This window comes from Bidens hawaiensis, unplaced genomic scaffold (genome assembly GCF_021521415.1).
Source record: "Bidens hawaiensis isolate Kalapana, Puna unplaced genomic scaffold, B.hawaiensis_p1.1 tig00033236_1, whole genome shotgun sequence".
Lineage (NCBI taxonomy): Eukaryota > Viridiplantae > Streptophyta > Magnoliopsida > Asterales > Asteraceae > Bidens > Bidens hawaiensis.
The window spans coordinates 114561-120784 of NW_027505286.1; the positions used below are offsets into that span (position 1 = coordinate 114561).

Sequence of the window (6224 nt, forward strand, 5' to 3'; positions counted from 1 at the left end):
CATCATACCACGTGTCGTGGTTTCCTCATGATGTTGAAACTGACACTCTTCGTCACAACCAACATGATAATTCCCTTGGCTTTCTTGTCCTTTAAATTTCAAGCAGTTTCATCCGCTTTATCCATTTTCTCTGGTTCATCCTCCAGTACCATATCCTAGTCTTTCTGACACAACAAATACTCTATTTACAGTTTCCACCAACCAAAATCAGAACCATCAAACTTCTCAATTAAACCTTCCTATCTTCAGCCATCTTAAATAGCTAGCAAATAAGGAACAAATCGAAAACAATGAACAGACACAACAATGACACAGACCTGAACTTGACGGTTGTTCTACTGAACACTGTCATAATAAACCGATTTGCTCCAACAAAATAACCTTTTCAGACAAATTTAAACCCGAACCCAACTAAAGCTCACAAAAACTACGGTTCCCCAAGCCCCGGTTGATATAAACATCCAAGTTAAAAAAAAAAGAAAACTTGAAATACACAAATTAAACTCTAACCTTAACCCGATGAATATCAAAAGTTCTTCATCAAACCCTAATCGACGACTTTAAAAAGTTTGACCGGGAACTACCTCAATCTCTTCGTCCCGTAAATCAAAGAACCCCCAAAAAAAAATAATTCCTTTCTTTCTGTGTTGGTAGTAAAAACACAAATTATTGCCTCTGTTGGTATGTAAGAAACCAAACACAAAAAACATAAGAAAAGTACTTCTCTTTGATGACGCAAACATTGGAATAAGGAAATTATCTTTTCTTTCACCCAAGAAATTCAAAGACCAAATCACCTTCTTTTAATGTTAATAACAAACAACTCAAAAAAAAAAAATAACGGGACAACATATTTGATTTTGATCTCGAACTAACCTGGCAGCGTTCAAGATCAAACCCTAACCTACTCCAAATTTGATCTTAAAAAAACGGATAAACACATATGCGAATCGTCTTCCGTGCAACGAACCATGTGTTAACTACGAGTCAAAACTCTTATACCACTTGTTAGGATTAAGTGGTGCAGCGGAACCAAAACACAATTAAACAAACGAATATCACGCAACGAGCAGAAAATAAAAGCAATAGGAACACGAAAATTTAACATGGTTCGGTCAAGGCGACCTACATCCACGGCTGCAACTAGGTATTTTATTAAGCCTGGTGCAGGATTACAATTACAATATGCGGGTATAAATAGCACAAGATTATGGTTTATAAACTTAGGAACCAAGAAAACTAAATGAGCCTTGCGTCCTTAGTCTTCTAATATCAAACAAAAATCCCAAAAGGTCGTCATAATCTAACTGTATATACTCTATATAATTGCTACTAAAATATTCTATGTGTTGCTATCTGGTTGCTCCCTCTCCAAAAATGAGCGGTTCATGGGTCTCACCAAACTCGGATAGCCCTTAACCAGCTTATAATATCTCATTTATTTGTGAAACTCTTTCATCATCAAACAATAGTTTTTGCGGGTCATGGGTCATTGGGTCTCACCAAACCCGAATAGCTCTTAAATGGGTTATAACATCTTATTTATTTGTGAAACTCTTTCATCTCCGTTGCCGGTCTATCCTCTTCATCAACGGTTAACTTACGATTACCACCCACTATTGTCAATTTCCACTCTCATGCATCAACCACCATCGTCACCTACATAACCGTCCATTCTTTGTTGGATTTCTCCTGAATCACCTAATGAACACTAGTTAATCGAACACCGTTCAGATATGGTTGCTTCTTACATCCTCTTTTATTTATGAAACCCTATCCGGGTCAAATGGTCAACCCGTTTCATCTTCATCACTTATACCACCACCACCACGCCAACCTTGACTCTAGGCTTACAACGGTTGTTACTGGTGGCATATTACTGACATTATCTTAAATTTATAAAAGCATGTCTGATTTAGTTTTTGATATTAATGCTCTCTGATATTCGTTCATTTAACATTTTAATGAACAGTTCATAAACATAAATTTAACGTAAACGAACATAATGAACAAAGGTAAACGAACATAAATGTACATATATGAACAAACGTAAATGAACACAAACAAATATAAATAAAAACGCTTAAATGAACACAAACGAACTAATATAAAAAAATTAATTAGATGATTCATTCAATGTTTCATTAAAAAAAATAAACATAAATGAACATAACCAAACATAAATTGCTCAAAATAGGTACAACTATATTACAAATATCCTTACAATAAATGAAATTAAAATCCAAAAGAAATATATTCACAATATTAGATATGAAAAAAGTAAAAACACCATAATAGTGGGGCTAAAGGCTAGTTAAGCATATAAAGTATATGTGCATAATCCCACCTAGGATCGGTTCAACAATTTTAGGGGGCTCAACGAATTCAAAAATTGGGATCCCAGCTTATACTTCTGATGTTCTAAAATCCTTCATGTGCATCTAACACCAATGATCAATTTGCCTTTCTTTCTTTGTTCCTACTCATTACAAAACCTTTTTTTTTTATAATCTATTCAAATGAATCAAACACCTAACTTGTAAACTATTCATTTTGATGATAACATGTGAAAACAACAGGCTAGTTTTGAATGATATTATATCTTTGTTCACTGTTATGTCTTATATAAAATTATGTGAAATAAAGGATGCCCCCCCCCAGCTGACTTTTTTGGTTTTTTTTGTTGTTGCAGATTGAAGATGATGCTGACTCTTTTTAATTGGTCTCTATTGTTTGGTAATAAAATAAAATGGTCATAACTTACAGCCTGACACCAGCTAATTGGTATCATCTACAAGAAATGGTGTATAAAACATAAGTGAAAACTCCAAAGAAACCAAAACAAATATGGAGACTACAGTTGCAGTTGCAGAGCTGATATTCATCCCTTCCCCCGTGCTTGGTCATATCATGTCAACCGTCGAGATCGCAAAGTTACTTGTGAATCGTGATAGGCGTCTCGCCATTACCGTCCTTGTCATCAAGCCTCCCAGCCCGAATTCTGACTCCGCCATCACTGCCTACATAGATTCATTAGCTAAAAACACCATGGATGATCACATATCCTTCATTCAACTCCCTCAAGACGAAACACTTTTCACCCCCACATCGCCTACGTCTTTCTTTACTGAATTCATCCCTAGTCACTGCAAATATGTCAGAAATGTTGTGGCTGGCATGACAGGTGCATCGGGGTCGGGTCAGATAGTTGGGTTTGTCGTTGACATGTTTTGCACAAGCATGATAGATGTGGCTAATGAGTTTAACGTTCCAACCTATGTGTTCTTCACTACTAATGCTGCTTTTCTTGGTTTTATATTTTATATCCAGACACTTGGTGATGATCTGAACAAAGACTTTATTGACCTCAGCAACTCAGATACTAAGATATCGGTCCCAAGCTTTGTCAAATCGGTGCCCACCAAAGTGTTCTGGAGTTGTGTCAAGACTAGAGACGAACTAGACTTTCTTCTAGGGGTGCTGCGTAAACTTAGAGAGGTCAAAGCAATCATAGTTAATACATTCTTGGAACTAGAAACTCACGCGGTGGAGTCGTTGTCGGTTGACATCAGCATCCCGCCAGTGTATCCGGTGGGACCTATACTCAACCTAGAAGGCGGGTCTGGTGTCGAGAAACCGTTTGATGATGATGTCCTTAAGTGGTTGGATAATCAACCGCCTTCGTCGGTTGTCTTTTTGTGTTTCGGGAGTATGGGAAGTTTTAATGAGGTTCAAGTGAAGGAGATAGCGCGTGGTTTAGAGCAGAGTGGCTACCGTTTTGTGTGGTCCCTACGTCGACCTCCATCAGATCAAACATCAACAGGCATGAGCGATTACGAGAATCCGAATGAGGTACTACCGGAAGGGTTTATGGAGCGAACACGTGGCATAGGGAAAGTGATCGGGTGGGCCCCACAAACGGCGGTGTTGGGTCATGGTGCAGTGGGAGGGTTTGTGTCACACTGTGGGTGGAACTCATTGTTGGAGAGTTTATGGTTCGGCGTACCTTCAGCAGCATGGCCGTTGTATGCCGAGCAACATATGAATGCTTTTAAAATGGTGGTAGAGTTGGGATTAGCGGTGGAGATTAAGTTGGATTATATGATAGATTGGTCAAATCCAAAAGCTAATACAATTATTGTGACAGGTGAGGAGATAGAAAGTGGTATAAGACAAGTGATGGAGAATAAAGAGGTTAGAGCAAAAGTGAATGAGATGAGTGAGATGAATAGATCCGTAGTGGTGGAAGGCGGTTCGTCATATGCATCTGTTGGTCATCTTATTCAAGAATTTATAAGTTACACCTCTTGATCTTGACGTTATTTTGTTGTACTCTTTTCCTTTTGCTAATGTTGAAGTCTCGTTTTCTGTATTGTCCATGTAGCCCTGTAATAAGGATCATCTTATGAAAATCTAACTATAGCAATGTGTGGTTCTAAAAATAAAGGCAAAGACAAGAATAGTAACAAAAAAGAGTATGCAGATTATAATTTGGAGAAATCTGCAATTTGCCTCACTGGGTTATATCGTCGATGGATGGATTAACCACTGAAAAAGATTTTGCGCATTTTGCACGTCTGTGATATTTTGGCGGGTCAGTCTGTGCCATTCCATCAGTTGACCAAGCGTTGACCTGTTAAAAAATGTTGAAATTACGTTACCCCTAAGCCTTTAATTCATTTTAAAAATAATTATCCAAAACCTTGTAAATGCTGGGATTCGAACCCGAGACATCTGGTTTAACAACCCACCAAAACTACTAGTTGAACTAAGTTAATGTTTGGTATAGCTATACAACATAAACTATATGTTATCACTTCATCTTCCCCAATTATAATTAGGGTTCCTAAGTTTTCTTCACCAATTATCTAACCCAAAAATTAAAACATGCAGCCACTGCCGCCACATCATATGTTAAAATTAAGGTTGAATCGAACATCATTGATTATACTAACAATAATATGAAGGTTAAAACTCAATGAATATATTGGATATGTTGCCGGAAAAATGAACTGGTCGCCGTGGCCAGAATCAATGGCGGCGGTGGTTGTCATGGCGGCGGCGTGATAGCCAGAAAAACGAGATGACCGGAAAAACGTGATGGCCGGAATCCATGGGTTTGAGTGATGAAATTTAGGGTTTGGGGATTTGAGAGATTTGATTACTTGTTATGAAACTGATGATGAAGATGATGATATTAAGAGGGATTACTTGGTGGTGGGTTTGAGAATTTGAGGTTGATGATGATGAAGATGAGCTGATGATGATGTTGATGATCTGTTGTTTATGATGAGCTGCTGCTGTTTTTGTTATATGATAATAATAGTATTATTTATTATTAAACTCGGATTTGAAATCTAGGATTCGTTATATGAATCTAGGATTTGAGCTGCTGCTCCTTTTTATCTGCACGATGATGATGATTATTATTATTATTATTTATTATAAGAAGATTACTAAAATACCCTTAATATGTTGGTATTATTACTAAAATACCAACAGTCAACTGACGGCAGGAGTCAGAAAAACCCGCCGGAGAAACATAGTGGCGCAACATTCGCAAAATCTTTTTCAGTGGTTATTCCATCCAGCGACGATATAACCCAGGGAGGCAAATTGCAGATTTCTCTATAATTTGTAAATAAATATATAAGGGTTAGTTACACCTAGCAAAATGAGCGAGTCGGGTAACGTGTTAGAATGGGGCACAAGTTTGCCCTTCTATTTTCAATACTATAAACTTACTAGTCACCACATCAAACCATCTACAAGCAATGATCTCCAACACACAAATATCACCTGCCACCTAATATCACACTAGGGATGGGCAAAATCGGGATCGGTACCGATTGGTACTGGTACCGAAATCGGTACCGATTTGGTACCGTCGGTACCGAATCGGTACCAAAGTTTTAAGTTTCGGGACCGGTACGGTACCGGTACCGGTATTTCCCGATTTTTACCTCCCGTACCGGTACTGTCACCGAATATTTCGGTACCGGAATCGGTACTAAGAATTAGGGATTTTCAGGATCGCGACCGGTCGGTACCGGTCCGGTACCATGCTCATCCCTATATCACACTGCCGTAGATGAAATCAAAATTAACAACTTTATATGCATCAGACTCCTTGACTCGAGTCATTATAGGTGAGCTAATCACGGGTAACCTAAACATAACCGAAAACCTGGACTAATTTGAACTTAAAATTGGGTGGTCTTTGG

At 38.1% G+C, this 6224-nt stretch overlaps 1 pseudogene; it reads left to right on the plus strand.

Moving 5' to 3' along the window:
- The first annotated feature begins 2610 nt into the window (after positions 1-2610).
- LOC143612126 (anthocyanidin 3-O-glucosyltransferase 2 pseudogene) lies at positions 2611-4439 on the plus strand (annotated as a pseudogene).
- Positions 4440-6224: the final 1785 nt, after the last annotated feature.